Consider the following 13,614-nt stretch of genomic DNA (forward strand, 5'->3'; position numbering starts at 1 on the left):
GGACTGGATTAATCTTACTCAGAATAGGGACCGATGGCGGGCTTATGTGAGGGCGGTAATGTACCTCCGGATTCTCTAAAAGCCATTTATAACTAAACTAGTGGCTTGTGCAACAAATACTGCAAACTAAGTCCATAAGAAGTTAAAATAAAAATTGTTCAGATTTATTTTCAATGAAGAATACCAGACATTCTGAAAGTTATTTGCTTCCATAATAATGAAAGATTCCCTCGAGCCAATACTGAAGAGAATCACGCATATAAATGTCTAAACTACACCGCCATTAAATATATGAAAAAGACCCAACCCCACTTGATTAATAACTATAAAAATATTTGATTTTCAGTAATATTATTATCTTACGTAAGTTTTATAGCTTTCAGTAACATATACTATATAGGCCTATACTATATACTCGCCGCTCAGTAAAATATAGAAATCAAAATCTTATTTAAGTTACTGTATTCTCTACATCTACTTATATAACCCCAAAACGTTTCACTTTCATATCATCAATATAGCATTAATATGTATAATTAATGAAAAATAGTCATATCATGGCATTAATTACAATAATATTTCATTTCGATACCCGGCCCCGGAACAATTTTTCCCTCGAAATTATTCAAATTAACTTCACAGGGAGTTATACCTGAAAGCTTGATTTGCAATGAGATAATTTAAATATTTATTCTGTGATATATATAACCATTAAACATTGAGAAACCTGAAACAGCTATTATTGTTAACAAGAATATGTTAGAAAAATATTTCGTTAATCTATTCTTAAATTGGTTTGAATCTGACAGTCCCTGACATTACTCGGTAGGGAATTCCAAAGCCGAGGAACAGACACAGTGAAAGAAGATGAATATGAGGATGTTCGGTGGGAGGGAATGGATAATATTGACGAGTGTTGTGATCGTGTGTCTAGGTTATGATGGGTGGATAAATTTTGAAAACGAGACGCAAGATAGACAGGAGTGGAGAAATGCAATATGTGAAAGAGAAGGGAAAGACAGTGGATCTTCCTACGATCTTCTAGACGGAGCCAGGACAACATTTCGAGGGATGGTGTTACGTGATCAGCCCGGCGAATTGTGATATTACTAAGAGAATAATTAAATGTTAGGGATAATAATAATAATAATAATAATAATAATAATAATATGGTTATGGTGATGCATTTTTTTGAGTATAATATGTCGATGACTATAGCCTACCTATAGTTGTAAAGAGAGGAAGATAATATAGTTACATAGTAATAACTTATTACTGTCTCATTAAATAGAATACAATATGATCCTAATAAGTAGCTTATCGATAAAAATCTTAAATATGAATACAATAATAATATTTCCGTTTTCCTTTGAAGTGTAAATGGCGCGCTTCAAACCACAACAGCAATGCAGTAAGAACGTGAGTTTCTAGCGTTATATTATACTTTTCACATGTTCTAAACTTCCTTCAACCGTGTGTTCGTATATTAGTATTTTATGAAACTCAGAGTTTTTTCTACAGGAATGGGGAATGATAATCCGACGCGATTGTGATATGATCGTGGGGCTCAACCGAGAACGGTAGGCGTAAAAGAAAGCACATATTTTTGTCACAGTTGGAGGAGGGTGGCGGAGGGGAACGGTGTGCGTGTCTCAAATTTGCGTGATACATGAAGCGTTTATTAGTGTGGTCTTTGAACTGACCTTATTCCTATGGATATTTATTTTCCTGCGAAGTCGGTATTTCTAGAGAATTTCTGTAATCCACACAAGAATTTCAACGGCTATGTGGGTGCACTAAATATAGTTTTGTCATGGAAACTGCAATTAGGCTATATAACTCGTGCCTAAATCTCTAAAACGTTGATAAAATGAACGACTAACGGCTTATCACTAAAGTGACTAAAATTCTATTCTCGGCGGATACTGAGAGATTTGTGTGTGTGGGGAAAGTGACTGTGGAGAATGTTTTCCCTAAATACTTTTTCTGTTGAGGACTACATAAGGAAGGAATGTCTCTTTTTGAAGAAATGGTATAGAAATTTTTAACAAAACAGAACAGAAATGTAGGTCGAAATGTCTAAAGTGTTGGTTATATCGTCACTTGTTGACTAACAGCTTGTCACTAATGTGACCGAAATTCGTTTCTTGGTGAATCTTGAGAGATTGTGGCGGCGAAGTGGTTCTAAAGATTTTTTCCATGACTGTTACACTTTTACTATGTCACACTACTTTTGACCAATAAAACGGTACGAAAGGACGTCTTTCAACCAATCGTGGCTGCTTATCGCACAATTTTATCGCGTCCCTAGCATTTGTTTAATTTTATCACTACCCTAGCATTTGTTTCTTTTTTGCCAACATTTCAAACTGCATTGGTCAGGACATCAAAAAACAGAAAATTACAAACCACTCCAGTCGATGCACAGCACTTTTAAATATGACTCACATTGGCATTCAAGATCAAGAATTAATAAAGGTCACTGGTCATAGCTATGCATCTTCCCTGAAACCCTATTTACAAATAAATGAAGAGCACTATTCGGAAATCCTGAATAAGTTGAGGGATACACCATGTACATCAACGAATTCACTTCTTTTACGCACACGTCCAATATAACATCAACTGAACCACCAACCACTAAAACATTCAAATTTGAAAATTGTACCTACTTTCAATAATTGTTTCTTTTAAAATTATTCATGTTTATCTTTTATTTCATCATCGTTAATTAAAATGTTTGTTTATTTCATCATCCCTAATTAAAACTTTTCTAACACTCGTTGATATTATTTAGGTTATGTTATAGCTTCTGCTATATGATATTATGAATATTCACGTATCAGAGATTGTTTAATACTATTGAAAATCATCTGTCAAGTGACGTTGATTACTGGAATCGGGATAATTGAAGTGGAATGGAACTGTTTTAATAAAAATGAAACTGAATCAACAAAGCCTTCTTGACCAGTAACCGTCCACAGAGTTCAATGAAGATTCCATAGTTGGCACACCTGATAAGAAAACAGCTATTCGTAACACATTAATGCCATCTACTAGCATAATATTTATAATGTTGAGATGGTACAAATTTGAAGGCAGTTTTGTATTTTCGTAAGTCAATTAATATTTTATTGTATTGGAGTACTTTGTTACTTCTAATTTTTATATACTTTCTTCTAATCGTGTAATAGTCAATTTAATCCCACTCGAGTTTTGATTTTCTCTAGACAAATTACAACCTCTAGTGAGATTACTGTTGATAATAGTAATAATAGTAATAGAAATAATAGTTCAAGACAGGGCTGTCTTACTAATAATTAAATATTGATGATGGTGATGAAGGAGACATGGGAGGAGTAATGATTAACAGATAAGTTATCTCGCGTCCTTGCAAGGGAATTTGGAGCTATGAGAAAGAACCTATGTGAGCTCCTAGCCTGTTGACCATTTTTCTCGCTCCGTTTCCACCATTAATTTTTACTAATTTGCATTAGCATGTTTCCTTGTAGTCTTACAGAAAGCTGGTTATTTGTTACTGGCATCGGCGCCACGCTTGTGTTTATTAAAAATTGTAACAAGTTGAATGAAGATAAAGAAATGGTGTTTGTATACGAAGTGACAGTAAAGTGCATTGTCTAATTGATTACTTTTTAATTCTGTTTACGAGTTTGTGGAACGTGTTAGTTACATAAAAAAGTGAGACATTCATCATTATGAAGATAAAAATATACTTATCTCGCAGATAATCTCATTATTTTATATTTTTATTATTAATTTCTTCTTTAAGAGAATATTTTGTTACTTATCCAGTACAGTAGACCTTATACTTAATGTGAAAAGGCTAGTTGTATGTCAGAACCAGGTTTACATAGGCCTGTTATTAATAATCCTACTATATTTGTATATATGAGAACAAAATGTGTCAAGTATGAAGTCTCAGAGACGAAGTTACGTTTTGCAGTGACCAGATTTTAACCTCATTAAATCGGAATGAATCTTCATCTTGATGTTCGCTTCGCTGATTTGCGTTGTAGCACGGCTGGCCTACATCGCGTGTTAATTTGTTCTCAGTTGTTTTCGAACCACTGACTCTAATTATCAAACGTCTATTCTACGCTCTTTATCTTGCATGGTTACTATGATAAGATAACTCGCCACAGAGTAAAATTATTACCATTTCTTTATGCATAATGCTGTGTATGAAGTCGTTATGCATGTTTTACTACAAGCAAAGTCATTTTTATTCACTGTAGTAAGCTTTTTAATGAACACATGAATTAAATATGAAGGATACATATTAAAATTTGTTATGAGAACTGGTAGATTTATTCCGAATATTTTGATACATTCGCAACTCAGATTTATGTCGAAATTTTATCAAATATCCAACCGTGGTTGGTCCTACGAAATTCGTATTGTACAAAACATTTGTCAAGAAATCCTGACGCTGTAAATTGAAACTGCATGTAATAAACTTCAAATATCTGTGAGTCGAAATGTGAAATTGGGGATGACTAGAAACGGAAATGAGTAACAGTGCGAGTAGTAGGCCTACAGCGAGACAGATAATTCCGAAGATTGAATGACTCACTACGGCGCAAAAAATATATGAGAACTGTGCAAAAACGAGACTGTTTACGCCAGTTAAAATCTGTCTCTACTTACGCTGCAGAAATAATGCAAATATAAATAAAAATATAACTGTATTGAAATGTACATATTAAAAAAATAATAGTGCGAAACACAAAATGTGACAGCCTAAAATGATAACGTCAGACAAGGTTATGAAATTCGAAGCAGAGAGAAACCGACTTCCAGATTATAATAGGTTTGAAACATTAACATATCACGCATGGCAGTCAGTCGATCTGTACTGGACATTATCCCTTAAGAAAAAATCCTAGAAGACTTAGCCCAAGGGGACTTGTGCCTAAACGCATGGAAAAAAATCATTACAAATTTGTTAATATTTAAACTACATTGGCGCAAAAACTAAGAGCTATAACTTGAAATTTTTACAGCGTTATATTGGATAATTTAAGAATATTTTAAGTTACGAGGTGTAACTTTAGTTCATAAGTTAGTTTTTTTCACTCACTACTACGTAATATGCGTGGAAATAGTATTACATTTTTTTATAGTACACTGAAAATAATTTAAAAATAAATTGTTCAAAGTTTCATCCTTCCTAATGTCCTAAAATTCTTACATGTGAACAGATGAAATATTTAGGCATTATAATGGACACAAAACTTAAGTTCGGAAAAACCTACAGATCACCTTTTCTCTAAATTAATAGAATCGGTATGTACAGTTTATCGGCTAAGATCCCTTCTGCCAAGTAATGTAGTGAGAGAGATTTATTTAGCTTTAATCCTGTCGATAATTCGGTGTGGAATAACAGGTTGATAGGTACAGCAAAATCTGTTCTCTTTCCCTGGATAAACTTAACGGAAGGATAATTATTTTAATAAGGATTTATCTTATCTAACACAAAGAGCGCTCAAAGAGCGCGCGCGCTCTTTCGGAGCAGGAGAGCCATGTTTACCGCTCGCCGAAACGAAGAGGAAGATACGTCAGAATGACATAGACTTGCAATAGGTAGAGGAGAGAGAAACGACCACTCAGTTATCTAGTGGAGTGCAGTGTGTAGGCCTATTCTCAGTAAATGTTCCACGTTGCTTACCTACTGCTACAGTACAGTATGGAGGAATCTAAAAGACGGAACATAACATTTAACATTTAACGATTTACAGCTCGAACTTATTGATCTTCAATGTGACGTAAGGGCTAAAGATCGTTTGAATAATACTACTAGCCTGCTTGAGTTTTACAAGACTAAACATTAGCAATAATATCCACGACTACACAGGCTGGCTGTGAAAATGATTGCTATGTTTGGCTCAACATTTATATTTGTGAGCAACTGTTTTCTATAAAAGGCAGCCATCGAACGTCTGTAATTGATGTTTCATTACGATTAGTAGGCTACTGTTCCTTTCAGCTGCCAACAGCATAAAACCTCGTTTTGATGTACTGATAAATAAAAATATAACAAAATGATATTGTACATTGAAGTAGCTAATTTATAGAATTTCTATTATTTCTGTAAAATAAATATTTCTTTATTAATTAATAAAATAGTCCAAGATAGTTTTGTAAACACTGAACGGGAATTCACTTCATAAACACTCGTAATAGTACTTCCTTTTGTATATATTTTGTACGAGATCACCCCTTCTTCCAGTCCACCCTTATAGAGAGCGCAACTAATATCTGCATTCCGCTCGTGAGCTGTGAGCCGGCTCGGAGAGCGCAAACCTTGTGCAGGCCTGATCTAACACATCTCATAAATATTTCAAAGTTTTAGACATAAAAAGTAATTAAGAATATAGACCTATATTATTAGCATATTACCACAAAAAGTAAAACTGTACCAAATTATCATACTTATTGTACAAGAAGATACGCTACTTCTCTCCCACTATTTGAACCAAAGTGCAATACGGAATCTGGTCTGAGGCATAGCTCTAATTTCGGAATAAGATTGTATAAATTTTTATTTATAAGTATCTTCATCTAGCATTGTGTAATTTTATCTTTAAAAAGGAAGGATAAAAATGATTTCTGCAAACATTGATGTAGGCCTAACAGAAAAATGGAATGTTAACAATATTTCCTCCATTTTTATATATCGGTATTATTTCTGATATTTTGAGGACATATTATCACTGATCACCTAGGCCCTATCATGAAATCAACTGGGATTTGATAATAATAATAATAATAATAATAATAATATTAATAGTAATAATAATAATAATATTATTATTATTATTAATATTATTATTATTATTATTGTTGTTGTTATTATTATTGGTTATTGTCAGAAATATCTTCTAAAATTATTAATATTTTTTGCTACAGAGTGTATTCAGATTTTTAAACACTAGTGCAAATAGGTATGACGAGCAGCGGGGTCCGAAGCATTTATGTAATCTGATGCAATGTCACAGAAAAGTCACAAGGCAATGAACACAAAATTTGTCTTGACGTTTCTGCCAAAAATTCAAGTTGCAGTGCATTCGTAGCTGAAGCTGAAAACAATTCGATATGTAAACCATATTTTAAATTGTTTTCACTAATGTAGTTTTTAACATGAATATCTTAATTAACGCATTCAAATACGTTCGGTAATTTGGGAGCGAAAATATGTCTGTAAAATATAACCATTTGGGTAATTTATAAAAGTTAGCATCCGTTAAAGTTGCCTTGTATGATTTTTGTCGTTGAGATGTCTTGGTTGTTAGGTTTTTGTTTTTTTAATTTAAATGCAAACATGCGGCAAATTTCCTGAAATCAGTGGCTCTAAGGCAAAATTTGATTTCATTTCTTGCAGTTTTTCAGGAGGGAGAATTTAAAGTTTGAATGACTATAAAAATCAAAATAATCATGTTCATAACGAGTTAGAGAGAAAAGTAATAGGAATATAGACCGTCATGTCATTAGTTTACCACAATGAAGATGCCGTCAAAATGCACCATATATCGCAATATTTCATTTTCGCCAAAAAATTCACAGATCATATTTTGCCTTTAAACCACAGAAATGTAGTGCGAGATCGACACCGGTCTTACAATATTAGTAGCACTAATAGCAGCATAATAATAATAATAATAATAATAATAATAATAATAATAATAATAATATATGCCTAATAGTGTTATCATTAGAGATAATTAGTGAATTAAATATCCGAAATATTTGTCATTCATTGTTTTGAAGTTGTGAAGTTGTAGTAAATTTAAAATGTTGGTATTGCGGATGATGAGAATTTCCTAAACAAATAATAGCCCACAAAGCTATAAAAAAAAAACATTTTTATACCGAGAACATTTAAGGGGAACAATTTTTTTCTTGAAATTGTTCAGTGTTAAATTATGTTTTACGTAAGTAATATTTTCTCGAAAACCGCTGAAGCTAGAAAGCTGATTTTTTTACAGCTCATGTAAACAGAAGTTAACTTTATGCTGAAACAGTAGTTTTTCTTTATTTCCTTACTGTGAAATGATTTTTTTCCCATTTGTATATATTTTTTCGATTATTTGCAGTATTTTACCTTCTGTAACATCTCCAAAATTAAAAAAAAAATTGTTAACATCGTTTTAATATGTTATATAAAATGTTCAAATAAACAATTCAGTTTTCTATAGGCCTACATAGAAGCTGAGAAGTGGTTCCTGTTTCTGTGAACAAAAACTTTAACGTATTACAGAAAAGGAGAATTAGAATATGACATGTGTACGTTCACTCCTTAGAAGAATAAAAAATAAACATAATTTTAATATTATCATGTGTGATAAACTATTTTAAAGGGAAAAATTAAATAATAAATTAGACAAACAAAATTCACAATTTTCGGCCCAAAATCCGTAAACCTTTGGACATTGAGCGCCATAATTAAAACTTGTAACCTGTTCTCAGAACATCGAAAAATTAAAATGGGTGGAATTTTAGTATATTCGTATGTGATATACTATTTTAAAGAGGGAAAACGAAAAATAAATTAGAAAAATTAATATTGAATCAAAATTTTTACCTAAAATAAAGTACATTTCCCCTAAGACAACAAATACTCGTATTGGAGATGTAACAGATTCTTTTGCCTATTATGTGGTGTAGAAGAACAAACTTTTGGAGTCAGCTCTGATTGCATCGAATTTTGCGCATATTCACTCACAAACACTATCACACATTATGAAAAAATCTAAAAACGAGTGATAACACACTTCTGTAGATAAAGCGAGATTTAACAACTGCGTTACTACTAGTATAGTTACCTTGTATTGAGTCCAGACGTAGGCCTAAACTAATACACGTCCAACAACACACACTTCTTGAGTTATCCCTTTGGCCACGTGAGGACGGGGTCCCACCGCGCTTGTCACTGTTACCTAGCCACAGAACTGCCTACCGTTGCGCTAGGTAGTGAAATCGGTTATGGAAACGTACGTACGTCCGTCCGTCGGTCGCTAGGAAGCTGTTGCTTGGTTCCAGCCCTGCGCACTAAGTGGCCAGTCTGTTAGGTGTGTTGCTGCGAGATAAATTCATCTGCAGGTGTCATAAATCTTACGTCGTAACAAGTGACTTGTGGGATTTAGGTACAGTAGGCCTACTTGTATAGTTTTTTTGAAGTAAACCACGCCTTCAGACATTTCATTCATATAGTGTTTTGACAGTTTAACGATATACGGCTCTGTCATTTCAAAACACATAATGATGTCTCTTAATGTAACAAAGGAAGGGGAACGAGGTACAAAAAGTAAACAATTTAAGATGGGCACGAGGGTATTGAATGTCGTAATTATGAGTAGTAGTGTTTCCTATTAAAATGCACCGGTTCTGAGTTAGATTTCAACGATTTCAGATTTGTTTATAAATTGAAATTAATATTTCCTTAACTATTTAAGGATATCGGTATGAATGTAATGAATTTAATTTACGGGCCAGTATGTTTTTTTTTTTCTTCTGAAATTGGTATTTTGTAAAATTTATAATGATAGCCTAAAACTGATAATTTTTCTATGATTTTTGTATATACAGTAGGTTACGCACAAACTGGGAGAAATATGTGTTTAATTGTGAACACTTTTTCCCGTCACTAAAATACACGTCATTATTTCGGAATTGTGACGAAATGAAAACAGTTTTTTTTAATCTTGAAAAAAATGTATATATACCATTTTTGTGAAAACGAACTATAGAGTCAATTTAATTCTAATCATATTACTTATATAGGCCTATATGTGCATAAATAAGAAATTAATATTTTCAAAAAGAACTTCAGGAGATCGGCAGAAATATTTTATGACTTCCGTACAAAACACATATTGAGTGATACAAAAAATGCAATACAATTTTTCTCATTTTTGCTTTCTTTTCGTGATAAAAATTGTTTTGTGTGAAATATTTTACAGCGTGTTTTAAGAAAGCCGCGATTTAATTCCAATATGCTCAGTCAGTTTAAGAGAGCAGTATATTATGATAATAAATGACTCAAACAATTGTAGTTTAGTCCTTTAAATCTGCAGAAATTGGATGGGAACAAATGTAACATTGTAAAATTCCTTTTCAAAAGGAAAGTTAGGCCTACATTTGTTCGGATCAAATTTCTAGACATTTAAAGGAGAGAACTAAAATTATTTAAATAATTTATTATATACATATACATTTTTAATAGGTTATTTTACGACGCTTTATCAACATCTTAGGTTATTTAGCGTCTGAATGAGATGAAGGTGATAATGCCGGTGAAATAAGTCCGGGGCCCAGCACCGAAAGTTAGCCAACATTTGCTCGTATTGGGTTGAGGGAAAACCCCGGAAAAAACCTCAACCAGGTAACTTCCCCCCGACCTGGAATCGAAACTGGGCCACCTGGTTTCGCGGCCAGATGCGCTAGCCGTTACTCCACAGGTATGGACTATGTATATGTATGTATGTATGTATGTATGTATGTATTTTTTTATTTTAGTTGGTTATTTAACGATGCTGTATCAACTACTAGGTTATTTAGCGTCGATGAAATTGGTGATAGCGAGATGATATTTGGCGAGATGAGGCCGAGGATTCGCTATATATTACCTTGCATTCACATTACGGTTGGGGAAAACCTCGGAAAAAACCCAACCAGGTAATCAGCCCAAGCGGGGATCGAACCCGCGCTCGAACGCAACTTCAGACCGGCAGGCAAGCGCTTTAACCGACTGAGCCACGCCGGTGGCTTGTATGTATGTATGTATGTATGTATGTATGTATGTTATGTATGTATGTATGTATATAAGCTTACTCTGCTCTCTTAAATTGGGAATTAAATCGATTACTTTCCCAAAACACTCCATGAAATGTGTCATATAAAACAATTTTTATATCGAAAAGGAAGCAAAAACGAGCAAAATTGTATTAAAACTTTTTGTTTCAAATCTGTGAAAGAATAATTCCCTGAAATTAATGACATTACTTATGGTCCATCCTGTATTTTTATTTCGTAACGAGTGTTGTGTTCTAGGAGTTATTCGAAGTGGTGTTCGTCTGCGTTCACAAATTCCCAACATCTTAATATGAAATTGTTATTCACAAGTAAAAGTTCTGTTTTCGCAATTCTTGCAGTTTCTCTTCTTATATTGTCTCAAAATTGTGTTCTAGTGTGGGCTTGTGGGGTAGCATATCTGTATCGAACTACCGTAAAATTTAATGAACACATACTTGCACTTTTTAAAGCTATCAACTTAACAGCATGTAAGCTGGAAATCAAGTGACCTGTAAGCTAATTAAACAGGTGTCTTTCCTGTTCTTAAGCATAGTATGTATTGTGGCATATGTCTGGGTCATTGATCCATGAACGCAAGCATGGCTGATGCGTGTGTTTCCTGCCGTGAGCCTTGTAGTTTCTTCCATATCACTATTAGAAATTAACCTAATCTCATATCTGGGTTTCTCGGCTTCACAATAATTGATAACTAGGCTACATTGAGGAGTTGCGGAAACTTATTAGCATGACTTTGGTTAAGTTTACATGAAGTTCATTCATTGTTTTCTGCCAGAGGGCAGGTCTTTTACTGCAAACCCAGCATTCTACATTCTTCCCTATTTTCTGCTTTCCTCTTAGTCTCTGCGTAGGAACCATGTAGGCCTATCTTAATGTTGTCTATTATCTGATACTCGTATCTTCTTATGCCCCGAACTTTTTTCCGTGTATGAAATATACATTTTATAGTAGTAGCAAGTTTTAATAAAAATTTTAAATATATTTTATTTATTGTTACTACAAGTATAATATTCATTCTTCATTAACATAATTCTTATACAAATTTATTATAAGGCCTAATGTACAAAGACAACACACGGTTTATTATTTGAAATGGTGTAACATCCGTATTCTAAGCCAGTGTCTTTCTAAATTTTGCCTTCCAAACTTCCCTACAATTCTACCAAAAAATTTTTTGCAGGAAACCATACTAATATGTATGTATGTATGTATGTATGTATGTATGTATGTATGTATGTATGTATGTATGTATGTATGTATGTATGTATGTATGTATGTATGTATGTATGTATGTATGTATGTATGTATGTATCTATGTGTGTATGTATCTATGTGTGTAGGTGTGTGTGTATGTATGTATGTATGTGTATTTATATATATATATATATATATATATATATATATATATATATATAAAACTCTATTTCCTTCTACAGAGCGTTCGCCAGCAAATAGGTTTCGCTCAGATAAACGCCATCAACCCTTTAATGTTAAGGCTGGTTCACAGTAATCCGGAACGGAAACGATAACGCGAACGAGAACGGAACTATTGTTAAAATGTAAAGTTTTTTAATGTGAGCATTCACAATTCAATTTCACATTCCCGTTCCCGGACTCCGGCAAGCTTCTCCTTAATTGTAAATGCTCACATTTAACTACATTTATTTTAACAATATTTCCGTTCTTGATCTCGTTGTCGTTTTCATTCCCGGTTTATTGTGAACCAGCCTTTATACGTATGCGGCAAAACAAACCACTCTGAAATTATTGCTCATCTGCTGTCCACTTTCCCTATCAACGAAGTATTTATTTATTGTATATAATAGTTCGACATATTGTGAATTCAGTGTTGTGTTGATTTCTGCAATTATGGTTCTCACAACAGAGGAGAAGGTGTTTATTGTCGAGCATTATTTCCGGCCATACGGAGTGAGGCGTCAGAATGGACCAAGCTTGCTCCACGTTAAAGAACAGTACCAGGAGCGATTTAAGAATACGGCACCAAATAACAAGAATGTTAGCTGTCGTCGAGAAGGTCCGTCGTATGGGATCAGTCTTACTTCGTCTTGTATGTTATAAAATTACTTATCTTGATTTTCAGAGTATGTTTGTAATTTCAGTACTGCGTAAGACTGGAAATAATGCTAGGCAATAAACACCTTGTCGTCTGTTGTGAGAACCATAATTGCAGAAATCAACACAACACTGAATCCACAATATGTCAAACTATTATAATTATAGCCTACAACTCCGTTGCTAGGGAAACGTGGAAAGCAGGTGAACGATAATTTCAATGTTGTTTCTTTTGCCGCATATACTGTAGGTCGAAAGCTACTTACTTACTTACAAATGGCTTTTAAGGAACCCGGAGGTTCATTGCCGCCCTCACATAAGCCCGCCATAGGTCCCTATCTTGAGCAAAATTAATCCAGTCTCCATCATCATATCCCACCTCCCTCAAATTAACTTTAATATTATCCTCCCATCTACGTCTCAGCCTCCCCAAAGTCTTTTTCCCTCCGGCCTCCTAACAAACACTCTATATGCATTTCTAGATTCGCCCATACTTGCTACATGCCCTGCCCATCTCAACCGTCTGGACTTAATGTTCCTAATTATGTCAAGTGAAGAATACAATGCATGCAGTTCTGCGTTGTGTAACTTTCTCCATTCTCCTGTAACGTCATCCCTTTTAGCCCCAAATATTTTCCTAAGAAGCTTATTCTCAAACACCCTCAATCTCTGTTCCTCTCTCAAAGTGAGAGTCCATGTTTCACAACCATA

At 33.8% G+C, this 13,614-nt stretch overlaps 1 protein-coding gene across 1 annotated transcript in view; it reads right to left on the reverse strand.

Annotated features, from left to right (window-relative positions):
• LOC138694705 (homeobox protein Hox-A1-like) overlaps nucleotides 1-9,058 on the reverse strand; it is a 211,330-nt gene extending 202,272 nt beyond the window's left edge. The window contains exon 1 of the mRNA XM_069818695.1: nucleotides 8,844-9,058. The gene's annotated coding sequence lies outside the window, so the exon portion shown is untranslated. The remainder of the gene's footprint in view (nucleotides 1-8,843) is intronic.
• Between the last annotated feature and the right edge of the window lie 4,556 nt (nucleotides 9,059-13,614).

Source organism: Periplaneta americana, chromosome 2, assembly GCF_040183065.1.
Source record: "Periplaneta americana isolate PAMFEO1 chromosome 2, P.americana_PAMFEO1_priV1, whole genome shotgun sequence".
Classification (NCBI taxonomy): domain Eukaryota; kingdom Metazoa; phylum Arthropoda; class Insecta; order Blattodea; family Blattidae; genus Periplaneta; species Periplaneta americana.